This window comes from Delphinus delphis, chromosome 6 (assembly GCF_949987515.2).
Source record: "Delphinus delphis chromosome 6, mDelDel1.2, whole genome shotgun sequence".
NCBI lineage: Eukaryota > Metazoa > Chordata > Mammalia > Artiodactyla > Delphinidae > Delphinus > Delphinus delphis.
The window spans coordinates 101261670-101277429 of record NC_082688.1 but is presented as its reverse complement, the minus strand read 5'-3'; positions in this window follow the sequence as shown (position 1 = coordinate 101277429).

The window sequence follows — 15760 nt, the reverse complement described above, 5'->3', positions numbered from 1 at the left end:
AATTGGTCTCAAAATTTAAATTTCTGTTTATGATTTACAGTAGATTAGGCATGCAAAAGGAAAGATCAGTGAACCTGAAGATATAACAATAGAAAATGTCTATAATGGAGTGTAGAGTGTAAAAATACTGAAAAAAATAAAATTTCAACAGCTTATGGGAAAAAGTCAAGATTTCTAATATGTATATAATTTTAGTCCCATAAAGAGAGGGAAAGTAAAAGTAAACAACCCAATCTTAAACAACCAATGATCAAATAAGAAATCACAAACAAAATTTAAAAATACCTTGAAGCAAGTGGAAATGATTAAAAAAAAAAAAAAATTCAAGAAGCCAAAGGAAAAAAACCTTTACCTACAGAGGAGCAAAGATAAGATTACATCTAACTTCTCCTCAGAAACTATACAAGAAAGAAAAGAGTAGAGTAAAATATTCAAAGTATTGAGAGAAAACACCAACTATCCTAGAATTGCGTACCCAGAATAATTACTTTTTAAAAGTGAAGAAGAAATAAAGACTTTCTCAGACGAAAAACACTGAAGGACTTTTTTGCTGGTACACCTGCCTTCCAAAATGTGTTAAAAGAAATTCTTCAGAAGGAAGGAAAATGATCAAGTCAGAAACTCAGATATACATAAGGAAAGAGCATTGAAGGAGGAGTAATTGAAGGTAAATAAAAAGTTTTATTGTTCTTATTCTTAATTGATCTAGTGGATAACAACTTGTTCAAAATATTATCAACAATGTATTCAATTATGTTATGCTTATGTATATATCATATAATGGTTGTGATATATAGATATAGATATAGATAGATATAGGGGGTGTGTGTGTGTGTGTGTGTGTGTGTGTGTGTGTGTGTGTGTGTGCGTGAATTGAATGGTAGTAATCAGGATGGGACTGGTGAGAAATTAGAATTATTTTGTTGTTATAAAATACACTACCTGGGGCTTCCCTGGTGGCGCAGTGGTTGAGAGTCCGCCTGCCGATGCAGGGGACACAGGGTTCCTGCCCCGGTCCGGGAAGATCCCACATGCCGCGGAGCGGCTAGGCCTGTGAGCCATGGCCGCTGAGCCTGCGCGTCCGGAGCCTGTGCTCTGCAACAGGAGAGGCCACAACAGTGAGAGGCCCATGTACCGCCAAAAAAAAAAAAAAAAAAATCCCAAGCATACGTCATTTACAAGAAATCCACTTGTCATCTACAAGATATATATAGCTTAAAAGTAAATGGATGGAGAAAAAAATACCATGTTAACACTAATCAGAAGAAAGCAGGAGTAGCCATATTAATTTCAGACAGAACAGACTTCAAAGCAATGAACGTTATCACAGTTAAAGAGTATTACATTATGATAAAGGGGTCAATTCTCCAAGAAGGTATACCAATTCCTACTGTGTAGGCACCTAACAACAGCGTGTTGCAAAGGCTGATAGAACTGCAAGAAGAAATAGATAAATCCACTTGATAGTTGATAGTTGGAGGCACAACACTCCTCTCTCAGAAATGGACAGATCCAGCAGTTGAGAACCAATTAAGACATAGCTGAAATAAACAGCACTATCAATCAACAATAGAGTTGGCATCTATAGACTACTGCATCCAACATCAGCAGAATATACATTCTTCTCAAGCTTGTGCCTAACATTCAGCAAGATAGACCGCATTCTGGGCCATAAACCACACCTTAACAAATTTAACAGAATAGATATCATACATCTGCTCATGGACCACAAACTAGAAATCAATAACAGAAGGATAACCAGAAAATCCCCAAATACATGGAGATTAAACATTGAGGTATTAAGGTAAGGCTGGACCTCAAACTTTACTTCTGTTCTGCAAAAGACAATGTAAAGAGAATGAGAAGACAAGACACAGACTGGGAAAAAATATTTGCAAAAGACACATCTGATAAAGGACTGCTATCCAAAATATACAAAGAACTCAAAATTCAATAGTAAGAAAACAAATGACCACATTAAAAAATTGGCCAAAGTCCTTAACAGACACTTCAGCAAATACTATCTACAGACGGGAGAAAAGCATATGAAAAGATGCTCTATACCATATATCAGGGAAACACAGGTTAAAACAACAATGAGATAACACTGCACAACTATTAGAATGGCCAGAATCCAGAACACTGAGAATACCAAGTGCTGTTGAGGGTGTGGAGTGCCAGGAACCGTTACTCATTGTTGGTGGGAATGCAAAATTGTACAAGCACTTTAGAAGATGATTTGGTGGTTTCTTGCTAAACTAAATATACTCTTTCCATGTAATACAGCATTTGCCCTCTGTACTACTTTCCCAAAGTTGATGACGACTTAGGTTCACACGAAAACCTATATACATGAGTGTTTATAGCTCTTTTATTCATAATTGCCAAAACTTGGAAACAACCAAGTTATTCTTTAGTAGGTAAATGGATAAATACACTGTGGTACATCCAGACAATGGAATATTATTCAGTGCCAAAAAGAAATGCGACCTCAAGCATGACAAGACATGAAAATACCTTAAATGAATATTAATAAGTGAAGAAGCCAACCTGAAAGGGGTGCTTACTATATGATTCTAACTCTATATACAATATTTGGAACAAGGCAAAATTATGGAGACAATTAAAAGGATGAGTAGTTATCAAGGGTTGGGGCAAGGAGGAAAAAGATCTGCAGAGCACAGAGGATTTTTAAGGCAATGAAAATGCTCTGTTAGATACTATAATGATGCATACATGTCGTTATACATTTGTCCGAACCCTTAGAATGTACAGCACCAAGACTGAACCCTAATGTAAACTGTAGATTTTGGTTGATAATGACATGTCAGTGTAGGTTCCTCGGCTGTAACAGATATGCCACTCTGGTTTAGGACTTTGGGGAGACTATGTGCATATGCATGTCAGGGCAGGGGCTATGTGGAAAATCTCCCTTTTTCTCAATTTTGCTGAGAACTTAAAACTGCTCTAAAAAATAAATACTTAAAAAAACAAAAAGAAATAAAACCCTTTTTTTATTGAAGTGTAGTTGATTTAGCATGTTGTGTTGGTTTCTGGTATACAGCAGAGTGATTCAGTTATACATATATATCTATTCTTTTTCATATTCTTTTCCATTATGGTTTATTACAGGATAGTGAATAAAGTTCCCTGTGCTCTACAGTAGGGCCTTGTTGTTTATCTATCCTATATATAATTTGCATCTGCTAATCCCAAACTCCCAGTCCAGCCCTCCCCTGCCTCTCTGTCCCCTTTGGCAACCACAAGTCTAAAAACAACAATCCTTTTTTTTTTTTTTTTTTGGAATTTTTGAATTTTATTTAATTTATTTTTTTATACAGCAGGTTCTTATTAGTTATCCATTTTACACATATTAGTGTATATATGTCAATCCCAATCTCCCAATTCATCACACCACCACCCCTACCCCGCCACTTTCCCCCCTTGGTGTCCATATGTTTGTTCTCTACATCTGTGTCTCTATTTTTGCCCTGCAAACCAGTTCATCTGTACCATTTTTCTAGGTTCCACATATATGCTAAAACAACAATCTTTTAATCTTGGAAAGAAATCTTTAAGAAAATGAAAAGGCAAGAGATAGATAGCCTAGGAGGAAATATTTGTAATAGGTATATCTGACAAAGAACTTGTGTCCAGATACATAAGCAATTGCTATCACTCAATAATAGGATACACAACACAATAAAAATGTACAAGTGATCTGAATGCACACGTTGCACAAGAAAATAGATATAGCCAATAAGCGTACAAAAGTGTGTTCATAACATTTGTCAATAAGGACACGCAAATTAAAATCACATGGAGATAATGCTGCATACGTAGCAGAATAGCTAAAATTTAAAAAGATGAATGATACTAACTGTTGGTGAAGATGTGGAGTAACTTGAATTCTCACATATAAACTGATGGGAATACAAAGTCATAATATTCTAGAAAACATTGTGTTACTTTCTCATGTTAAATATATACTGCCATATGGCCTAGTAATTTTATCCTTGGTATTTTCCTGAGAGATAAAAATGTATGTCCATAGAAAGACTTGTACACAAATATTTATTGCAGTTATAGTCATGATAGCCACAAACTAGAAACCACCTAAATAGCCATGAAAGGTTAAATCGATTACACTAAGCATGGCACAGCCATACAATGGTGCTCTGCTAATTGATTGTAAGAAATGGACTGCCAGGGCACACAAGTAAATAGATGCGGTCGTTTTAAAACATGTTCATAGATTCTCTGAACATGGACCTCTCCTCTTGAATCTAGACTGACCACAGGGGTGCATTTGCAAGCAATACAGTACAGCACACGTGATGCTATACAACCTCCGGGACTGTGTCAGAAAAGGCTGTGCAGCTTCTGCCTGGCTCTGGACGCCTTTGGATCCAGGACCTGCTGCATGCTAATGCTCACTCACCATGCTGTGGGGAAGCAGCAGATAAGTGTCCCAGTCTATAGAGCACAGAGGTCTCTGCCCATAGCATCAACCGCTAGATGCATGGGTGACATCGCCTCAATTGCTCTGACATCCAGGCATTTAGTCACTCCTAGTACTTCCAGCTGAGACCCCAGACAGTAAAGGGCTGTCCCCACCGTGCCCTGCTGAAATCCTAACCCACAGAGCCCATGGGCAAACTAAACTCCAATAAAAATTAAAAGAAAAGAAAAGAAAATGCTCAAAACAAAACATAGGAACAAACATACAAAAGGAACTAGAAACTATAGAAGGGTGCTATCTACCTGCTCAAAGAATGGGTAGATGTCTGCAAATATTTGTCCATCTGTGGTCACTAAATCACTCATCACCAAATCCTCAAGTAAAAACAAGGGGGAGACACAGAGACATGCTTTGGGCTGCTTACAATATTTCAACACATAATGCTACCTACTTAATACTGGAATTTCAATGGTCAGGAAAAATTAACTGTTATTTGCTCATTTTCTCCTAGAAGTTTTCATGTTCTAGCAATATTTATCTCTTTTCCATAGGAAAGACCAGCAAGGAATTGGAAAATAAGTTCTTTGTTTCTGACAGCAGGTGTCACAGTTGCCTAATAAAAGAGAAGCATGCTGTAAGTTTTCTTAATGAAAAAGAGAAAGGCACTAATCACTTTGACATATGGCTTTAAAAAACAGGCAACTAGTATCATTAGCACATTGTGAGAATTGACATGGTAATGAGTGCCTTCCTGCATTGGCAAGTAACATGCTGGTAAACTACAGCATTGATTTAATTATAGTTATTGAAGAGAAAAACAGAACACTACCTCATCAAATGTGTGTGTGTGTAAAAATATACATCCATATATACTACAAGCAATATCCCAGCTTCATAAATGTTAAAATGTGAAAGGATGTTACCCTTAGCACCAAGGAAATATGGTCACTAACCACATGCTGTTTGCAAGTGGCTGGTGAGTTTCACATCCCTGCCACTGCTTCCCAGTTTCCCAGACATCTGCCCTGTTCAGTTTCCCTTGCACAGAGCCTGATTCTGGAGGGTGCCAACCGAGTGTCAATACACCTGCTGGCTGATACTTTAAGAAAACAACATGATGCTATACATCATCAGAATTTCGAGGCCACAGGGCCTGGGGTGATGAAGGATGGTGGTGGGCCCTGGTATTTGCTGATGGACACAGGAGGTGGTGCCCTCTTTTCCATTTGCATTTTTGGAGATAAAGAATTCTCTCTGCTGCCTGAAATAGGAGCGTGCTTTTTTTTCCTCTTGGCCCACAGTAGGAGTTCAATAAATACAAGAAAAATAAACCAGGTAACAATCTCCACACAATGACCATCCCAACCCTGGCAGCAGACCATGAGAAACGTTATCTCCCAGTTTTCAGCGGAAGCTTTTATCTTTCTTTGCTCACATTCTTAGAGAAGACTTTATTGTTGAATATTGTTTGTTTGTTATTTCCCTTTTTTTAAAAAAGTAAATGAGCCCCTAGTTTTTCATATAATACATCTCTGCACTCAATCCCAGGCCCCTCATTTCAGCGAAGACCATCACACCCTTTTGGGTGGATATCCCTATGTAAGACAAGAGGTCGACATGCACTGTGGTCAAAAAAGATGTCGTCTTGTAGCTGAGTTGTGCAGAATATCCTGGCATATTCCAAACATGAGTCCATCTTCCTCAAACTTACAATTTCTTCTGTACTTCTATTTATTCTACAAAAGGAAGAAATATTGCCATAAATGTTCAAATAAATAGACAACAAAAAATAAAGCAAAAAAAAATACAAATCCTAAATTATCAATTATGGAATATGAGATTTTTTTCCCCCCATGGAGACAGCCCTCTCCAGGGTAAAAGCTGGAATCTCCAGTCTCTAAATTGAATTACTGGGCTAATGTTGCCGAAAGCAAAATATAGATGATGCCACTGACTTGGAGGATGGGGAGGACAGAGTGATGGTCATATCAGCCTGGTTCTTGGTGGGAGGGCATGTGTACGGGACAGGAAGTCATCACATAGTAGCATTAGGAAAGAGTGAGGCACCAGGATGTGGAACAGAACACACATGCCACATCCAGACTGAATGGCTGTCACTGAACTGGCTGCACAAACTGATTTAGGAATAGTCGCTAGATCCTAAATAATGTGACACATCAATGAAGAGCTTTGGGATTTGTAGTCCTCTAGACGACATACAACAAGAAAAGGCAGTATTTAAATTAGGGGGGAGAAAAAGCTGTTAGAATGAATAAGTTAGTTGAGCAAGGTCATAGATTAGATACATAGATCAATGAAACAGAATAAAGAGTCCAGAAACGAGCTCTCACATATAAACGATTGATTTTTTTGTTTTTACAAATGCATCAAGGAAACTCAATGAGGAACTGATAATTTTTTTCAACAAATGGTGCTGGAACCACAGGCCATATATGGAAAAAGTGAACTTTGGACCTTACCTAACACCACGCATGAAAATTAACTTGAAATTCATCATAGAGCTAAATGTAAAAAGCATCAATACAATAATAAAAATTCCGGTAGAAAACATAAGAGAAAATCTTAACAACCCTAAGGGAAGAAGGATGTGCGAATATAGAGTAAACAACAAACATTTAAAAAAATCATAAATTAGCCTTCCTTAAAATTAAAAACTTTGAATCTTGGAAAGATAGCATTAAGATAATGAAAAGGCAAGTTCCACTATACCCAATGGGTGTATATATATATATATTCATATTCTGACTTATCTGAATGTTTTTAATACATATATCTGACAAGGACTCGTGTCCAGAATATTAGCACTCAAAAATGGTAGTAGATGGATAGCCATAATCCAAGAGATTTGTGGTCCACAGGCAAGAAATGAGGGGTAAGGCTCAAGTCCCAGGTAGAATTAACAAGGAAAAACAAGGGAGCAGGTCATCCTGCATCTTGTGTCTCCAGGCTAAGGTTAAGGAGAAAGGAGGGAGCTTGTGTAGGATTTAATGAGAAGATAGCTTTCCTTTTGAGTAGAAGGGGAAAGGAAAAATTTGATGAACCCTTGGATAGGAGATAGCATGGTTGGACTAATTTTAATTCTTAGGCAGAATAGAGGATGTATCCTAGTGATTCAGTGTTTACTCTTGGCCCTAATCTTTCTGAAAGCCCACTAAATGGAACATCCACCCAACAGGGCTTAGCAGGGTTCCTCTTGGCTGAATGAACCAGGTTACCTCTAGGGCCTGCGAGTCTGGGAATGAAACCCAAATGCTTGAGGTCTCTGACGTATGTCACTCTGCCAGAACAATCTGCAGACCTCTGAGTTCCTCTGATCCAATTTTTTTTTTTTCCTTTTATCCCTGGGAAATAAACCAGAGTGTCCTCAGTATTTGACCCTTCCTTTTGTGTTTCTGACTAGGGACAATAACCCTGTGGTTTATACCCCCTGCCCAGGCTCTGAGTGACAGCTGTGTGGAATCTGTAAACCCCGTGGGTAATTATCCCAGGTAATCAGTGCAGTCAGCTTGGTGTGTGAATGTGTGTGTATGTGCAGTACATTAGCAGTGCTGGGAGGAGACCACTTCCAGAGCATGCATGCCCATCTGTCCTCTGAGCTTCAAAGAGTCTTCTTAGGTGGGAAACTGGTCAAATCTGAAAGGAATAAGGAAGAGTGTCCTTAGAAACTCTTAAAACGCAAGTAGAACCAAGATACCGACTTCCTCATTCAGCAGTTAACCAGAGAGCAGTTTGTTGTATTGAACTGAATGGATAAAGCTTGGCCAGGGATGCAGCTTTCAACCCCAGTGGATCAACTTTGTTAAGATGACTTGAAGGAAATGCAGACTGGACGGGTAGTAAAGGTGGGCTCTGCTGCTATATATATTGTGGCCACACGAGGGCGCGTAAAACCCTAAATAGTGTCCACAACTGCGAAAGCCGGCGTTGAGTCCACAAATCCTGGCCCTGCCTGAGCCCCTCTCTAAGCTTCCAGACTTCAGACTAAAGTCCACCTGCCCTGATCCTGGAGTCCTCTACTCTGTTCAACAACGCGCACCGGTCACAGCCCCTCTGATGCGGGAGAAAAGGGGACTAGACTGAGATGCAAAGATGGGGAAAGGCAAGAAGTCCTTGCTCCTGGGAGGTCCTGAAGATCAGCCGGCCTCGGAAGGCCCCTCCCACCCTGCTCTGTGTCGCTGATGCCGCTGGGATGAGCAAATCTGCTGTCTGTTCCCTGTCACCGGAACTTGGCTCCTTGTCCAAAGCCTTCCTGGAAGAGAGTCTCCTGCGGGGAAGTAAGCAGCTTTCCTGGAAACTTACAGGGAGGGCGTTGCAGATGGTTCTTAAGTGGGATTTTTAGGGATGAATAAGGCTCAGAAATTCAGGACGAAAAGTTAATAGATAATAAAATGGAATCCCTCCCGTGGAAATAAAGAGGAGGAGGAAGGGCCCTGGGCAAAGTCCATGAAGATGTACAGTCCTTTGGACTGGCACTTGTCAGAAAAGCCACACTGTGGGAAGATGGCTATCTTTTATGTTTCCTTTTTATGCTGCTATTTATTTCTTCCTATTATTAAGTCTATAGTAAAGTTAGTTTTTTCAAAAAGCACTTTAGTTAGATCTGCTAAGAGAAACAAGAAAGAAGTCATTATTTTTCATTATTTAAGATTGGCTTGTGTCGATAACAGTTGAAGAAGAGCTATATCAGGAATTTTCGTGGTGCATCAGCAGAAGGAAAATGAGTGAGCCCAGTCCAGGAGGACAGTCAGGGGCTCCAGAATATTTGAAGAGTTAGACATGTTTCCTGTATGATGGATTAGTTTCCTTATAAGCAATCTCTATATAGCTGATCTCACTGTGTAGTTCTAATTTGATGCCACAGCACTGACCTTTCAAACCTTGATTCTCCCTCTCAGCTTCTTCCTGTCTGTCCACGGAAACATTATTACCTACCCTTGACCCTGATTTCTCACTGCTTTCTTGTATCCCGTGGACCTTATTATACCTGAGAAAACAGCACTTCTCTTTTTACCCCTAAGATATGTAGGGGCACTCTCTCCCTCTTACAGGTTTACCTTTTCTTGATGATTGTCATTTGTCTATGAAGATGCCCAAAATCCCGATTAATTTGATTTCAGAAATTAAAAGCTCTGTCAATTTTGGGCTGTCCCTAGGTGGTGGTAGACTTGGGGATAGGCAAAGCTGAATAGCTGTGAGTAACTATCTAATGTTCTGATGTATTGATATTTGATGGTCAAGATGAAGAATGATTTTTCCAGTCACCTGGTACCGAGTGGTAGCCACCTAGAAAGGGTATTTTCTAATATATCCATTGAGGAGAGTAGATTTCTTTTCCTTCTACTCCCTCTCTCTTACCTTTTCTCTTCTGGTGAGCTTCTTCTATTTTTTAAAAATTTATTTATTTGGCTGCGCCGGGTCTTAGTTGCGGTACGTGGGACCTTTATTGCGGCATGCAGGATCTAGTTCCCTGACCAGGGATCGAACCCGGGCCCCTTGCATTGGGAGCGTGGGGTTTTAACCACTGGACCACCCAGGAAGTCCCTGGTGAGCTTTTACTGATCCTCTGTTTCTATGCCTTCAATTTCCTCTTAGAATTTGTTGACTACGTGATCACAAGGAAGACAGAGAAAGGCAATGTAAAAACTGATTCCAATATTTCAAGACTTCCTGAAACATGTATTTGAAAAGGAAGCTCTTTGGAGGAAACAGAAGTAACATCTGCAGTGTCTGTAGAAAGCAGATTACTGAGCACTATCTGTAGACATTAGTTAGGCCTTTGAGCTCAAATTAATTTTCCAACATCCTAGGTTCTCTTAGGATTTATGACACACTCTAAGGTTTAATATATAAATGCCATCTGAATGCTTTAAGATGTGAGGTTCATCCATTCCAGAGATAATCCCATCAGAAAGGAGGATAAAATGGTAAACATCTAAATTATTTGTAAGTGATCTGACATTGGGACTCAGGGCACTGGAGTTTGAGTTCTGTCAAACTTTCCTATAGAAGTCTAGATAAATCACTAAACAACCTCTTTGGCCACAGATTATTTCCTTATGAAATAAAAATAATAATATTTTTCATGCATATCTCTTATTGATTTCATTAAGAATCAAACTAAGTAAAAGATATAAAAATACTTTGAAAAACTTACAGCGTCGAACAGATGTATGGTGGTGTTTTGATTTTGCTTTGTTTGGAAACAAAATTATGCCTTTGAAAAGTAATTTCTGGATGTTAAAAACACATCACATTTAACTGTTGGACTGTCTGCATATTACCAAATGTCAAAAGCAAACTATCCAGATGTTTGGTCTACCAACATGCCAATCATCTGAAGGTTTCCAAAAACAGTATTTAAGTCTTTATCACAGCAATTTTTTTCCCAAATAGTTTGATGGCTCCTGATAAACTCAGTGGGAAAACTTTTATTTAAATTGGTTATTTGGTAATATGCCAATTATACCCAGCCTTTAAAAATTGTCCAAATCTCTAAGCCACTTTTCTGAAGATGCTATGTTTTCATGACAAATAGAAACGGAGCAGGACCCTATGGTCCTTGTCCCCCAAGTCCTCTGTCTTTCATCTGTGGAAAAACTTTAGCCAAAGAATAAGTTTAATCAGAGAAGTGAGAAAATGCAGAAACAAAGGAAAATGGTCAAAGGAGACCAAATAATAATAGTTTAGTCATTAAACATTAGTCAAGGACCCTTAGTTCCTACTCAAAGGCTATAGGTAATATTATGAGCCATATCCTGTGAGCTGTCTTATAGGTACTGAAACGCTCACCAGGTGGAAGAAGCTAACTACATGATGATCGGACTGTAGCCGTGACATAAGCTGCCACAATTCCAAGAATTGGCCTCAAGGAAATGGGAACAAACCAACCCTAGAACTGAAAATTAACTGTTCTTAAAACAATCAAGATGGCAGTGGTCAGACTACCTCATGACCAATTTCAAGATGACGGTCAGAGCTGACTGTGCTGTTTCTGCATGTAGTCTCCTCCTTCAGCCTATAAAAGCTCTGTCAGTATCGGGGAGTCAGCCTTTGGACGGGTGTCCACCCTGGTATCTGGCATCCAAAATAAAGCAAACTTTCCTTTCCACCAAGCTTGCCTCTTTATTGGCTTTTGAGCAGCGAGCACTAGACCCCACTTTTGGTTACAAAATGAGGAGTTGTTTAGAAATTTTAAATTATGTAATAGGACATTTTAGCTAGGCAAGGGCTTGGGACTTACAGCCTGAAGCCACTTGGAGTTAGGTGTTGCCCCTCCCCCTCAATATACATCAGCTTTTGGAGCTTAGACGCTATTAAGTAGAATTGGAAGGGGTCCTCCCTATTTCAGCTCTAGTCCATGTATTTATATACTGTCTCAATAACTGAGGGAGAATAATCCTATAAGGTGGAAAAAAAAATCAAAATCCCGACTCTTGCCTTTGAGGTTTATAGATATAAACCCATGTTCAATAGACTGGAGCAGCCCTAATCAAGGCAAATTTCAGAAAAACACTAGGGATCTTTTAGGGAAAAAAAAACAACACTGAAAGGAAGAGGAAAGGACTAGACTATGTATATGGACTTAGTAGGTGAGAAGAGAGTGGAAAAGGGATGGAGATCATATTTCTGGGCTATTAGAATCCATTCCCATGACCTGGGCATTCTGATAACACTGATATACCCTGGACAAAGTGATGTTAAGTCACATGAGTATGACTTAAAAATTTTAGATATAAAATGCTCTAATCAGTGGTACCTTGGTAAATTTTTAACAACTGGCTCTCAGGGGGAAAAAAAGGCATGTTTGCACATGAGTACATATGCTTATTATAAATTTTACTGATACAAAGGGTGTGTGTCATATAATTTTTAAATAATAATAAAGCATACAGTATTCTTTATTGTAAATTTCACACAGCCTTTGGATTCTCACAGGATGCTTTCTTTGATTTCTGTTGAACAATTGTGTCTGTAGCCAGACTAGCTGCTGCAAATGATGAATGAGGGTAGTTCTGATATGAATATCAGAACTTGTATCTTTGTTTATGCAAATGAACAGAAATGAAACCACAAAAATATATATTGGAATTTCTCTCATTTGTCAAAAATGTGAGTGACTTTAAGTGGTTAATAGTTTTCCAATACTGAAAGAATAGTCTCTCAATTTTTTTGTGCTATTCACATTGTAATTGCTATAAAGACTCTTTTTTTTTTTTTCTTTTTGCGGTACACGGGCCTCTCACTGCTGTGGCTTCTCCCGCCGCGGAGCACAGGCTCCAGGACGTGCAGGCCCAGCGGCCATGGCCAACGGGCCCAGCCGCTCTGCGGCACGCGGGATCCCCCCGGACTGGGGCACGAACCCGTGTCCCCTGCATTGGCAGGCGGACCCTCAACCACTGCGCCACCAGGGAAGCCCTAAAGACTCATTTTTAAGTTGAATCTGCATTATAAAAAACTTCTCCATCACTTTCTGAAATATAGACAATGCACAAAACAATCAGTGATTTATAGCACTTGCCTATTTCTGTAATAAAATTCTCCCACCAGGGTCCATTTCAGAGCTACTAATGTGACATCACTGAACACAGAGTAGAGGTGTACACACTACACAGAGTAGCACACGGGTATACAGACAGTCCCAGACTTACGATGGTTCAACTTACAATTTTTTGACTTTATGATGGTGCAAAAGCGATACCCATTCAGTAGAAACTGTCCTTCGAATTTTGAAATTTGATCTTTTCCCGGGCTAGTGATATGCGGTATGATCCTCTCTCAAGATGCTGGGCAGTGGCAGGGAAGCAAAGCCCCCGGCCAGCCATGCAATCATGACGGGAAACAACCCATACACTTATAACCATTCTGTACCCAGACAGTCATTCTGTTTTTCACTTTCAGTACCGTATTCAATAAACTACTTGCAAGATTGAACACTTTGGTGTAAAACAGACTTTTTATTAGATGATTTTGCCCAACTGTATGCTAATAGAAGTGTTCTGAGCACGTTTAAGGTAGGCGAGGCTAAGCTACGATGTTAGGTGTATTAACTGCATTTTCAACTTAACGATGGCTTTGTTGGGACATAATCCCATCATAAATCAAGGAAGATCTGTATGAGATTTCCATCACATGATTATGGTAGACCTAGACAACAAGAAGAGCACGGGTTAGTAAAATGTAGTATGATAGGAAGTGATAAGTTTTCAGTGTGTCCTTTGCTTCTGTGACTGCACCACGGGGTGTCGTAAGGCTCAGTGAAGCAGATTCCTCCTCAAGGTTGGTGGGCATCATCCAATCTGTGGAGGATCTGAACAGAACAAAAGGTGGAGAAAAAAGAATTGTCCTGTTTTTTCTTCCTGCCTGCCTGCTCGAGCTGGGACACCTCATCCCAACTTCTCCTGCCCTTGGACTGAATTACAGCACCAGCTCTCCTGGTTCTTCAGATGGTAGATCTGGGGACTTCTCAGCCTTCATAATTGTGTGAGCGAATTCCTCACAACAAAACTCAATTTCTCTCTCTCTTACATAGGTAGGTAGGTAGATAGACAGACAGACATCTATAAATATAGATATAGATATGTATTTATCATATGTATATGATAGATATCATATGTATATGATATATATCTATTTATCATAAAAAGTGAATAAATGTAAATATAGTATGTATGGTGTTTCTCTGGGGAGCTCTAATATAGGTTTTAATATAATGTATTTAATTACACATTTTTTATGGGTTGCTTTTTTAGTAATGGCTGTGTTTTACAACCAATGCTAGCTGTCTCCAGCATGCCACTGGTTATAATCCTTGTAGGTCAAGCGGTTTTACTATAAGAGGCCTCTATCTGAGCATGAGGTAGGGGAGAAATAAACCTAAAGAAACCCTTTTTCCTTGGAAGATTAGGGTGGGAGTTTGTATCAGACCAGTGGACAGTTGGGGATATTGACAAGTCCTGGCTGCAGCAGGGCTACCAGCAACATCAGATGTGCAGCTTCACTGTAACACTTGTAGTTACAAACCCACCAGTAATATGGAAGCAAGGAAGGGGAAGACAGCCGACAGGAGCAAGCAGTGTTTTCTGGAAGGTTGCTTGTTTCAAAACCTAATCTTTAGAAGTATGTTTAAGTTCCTGTTCTCCCGGCCCAGGCATCAGTGGAAATGTGGGCAATTATTTTAATTGTTAAAAAGGGTTTAGAGAAACTTCAAAAAGAAGTCTAGTCTTGTGTGACTGGCCTCAAGTCATTTCATTTCGGGCATTAAAATATGATGTGACCTTTTCCATCTCCATCACGATGCCCAGCTCTCTGTGGCAATGCCGTCAAATGACCAGAGGGAAAACTGTCTAATTATGTGAGGCTTTGACGTCTAACACAAACCTACGGCAAAGCTAGAAAATACTCATTTTTGAAAATGACCACACAGAAAATCCTCAAAAAGTTGCGCTTTTATTCATTGACATTGTGGTTCATTAAGCCAATAGATGAATTGGTGGCATTCCTTGGTGGCTAAATTCCAGTGTAAGCAATGCAGACTTCTTCAAATTAATATTAAATGTGATGGTGAAAGGATTACACATGACAAAATTAAAAATGCTTTATAAGGGGCTTCCCTGGTGGCACAGTGGTTGAGAGTCCGCCTGCCGATGCAGGGGACACGGGTTCGTGCCCCGGTCCGGGAAGATCCCACATGCCGCGGAGTGGCTGGGCCCGTGAGCCATGACCGCTGAGCCTGCGCGTCCAGAGCCTGTGCTCCGCAGTGGGGGAGGCCACAACAGTGAGAGGCACGCGTACCGCAAAAAAAAAAAAAAAAAAAAAAAAGTGGGGTTAAAACACATGTCACTTAACAGTTTACAATTCTGAATTGAGCCTGCATAATTCAGCAGAACATTTTGAGGTGTTTTAGTCAAAGGCTAATTTCTTTTGTTCTCCAAAGAACAGAGCTAAACAACAGCTTCAGGGTCCTTAAAAATACACTAAAGATCAGGCTTAGAAAACATGCAGCTTCTCTAAATACATTTATTGACCTGTTGGCTGGAGTGGTAAAACTATAGGAAGCATAATGACAAGTGAAAAGCAAAATATATCTCAGGGCAACTGTGAGAATATGCAAGATTCCTGGCATGTTTAGATTTCTTGATTCTTGTCCTGGCAAGTAGCATCTCAATGAAGTGGATTTTTGGATTCATTCTCTGATCAAAAGAAAAAAGTTGGAAGCCATGGTTATTATAAATTATAAAATATTATGTAATAATAATAAATATTTATAGAATTTTAAAA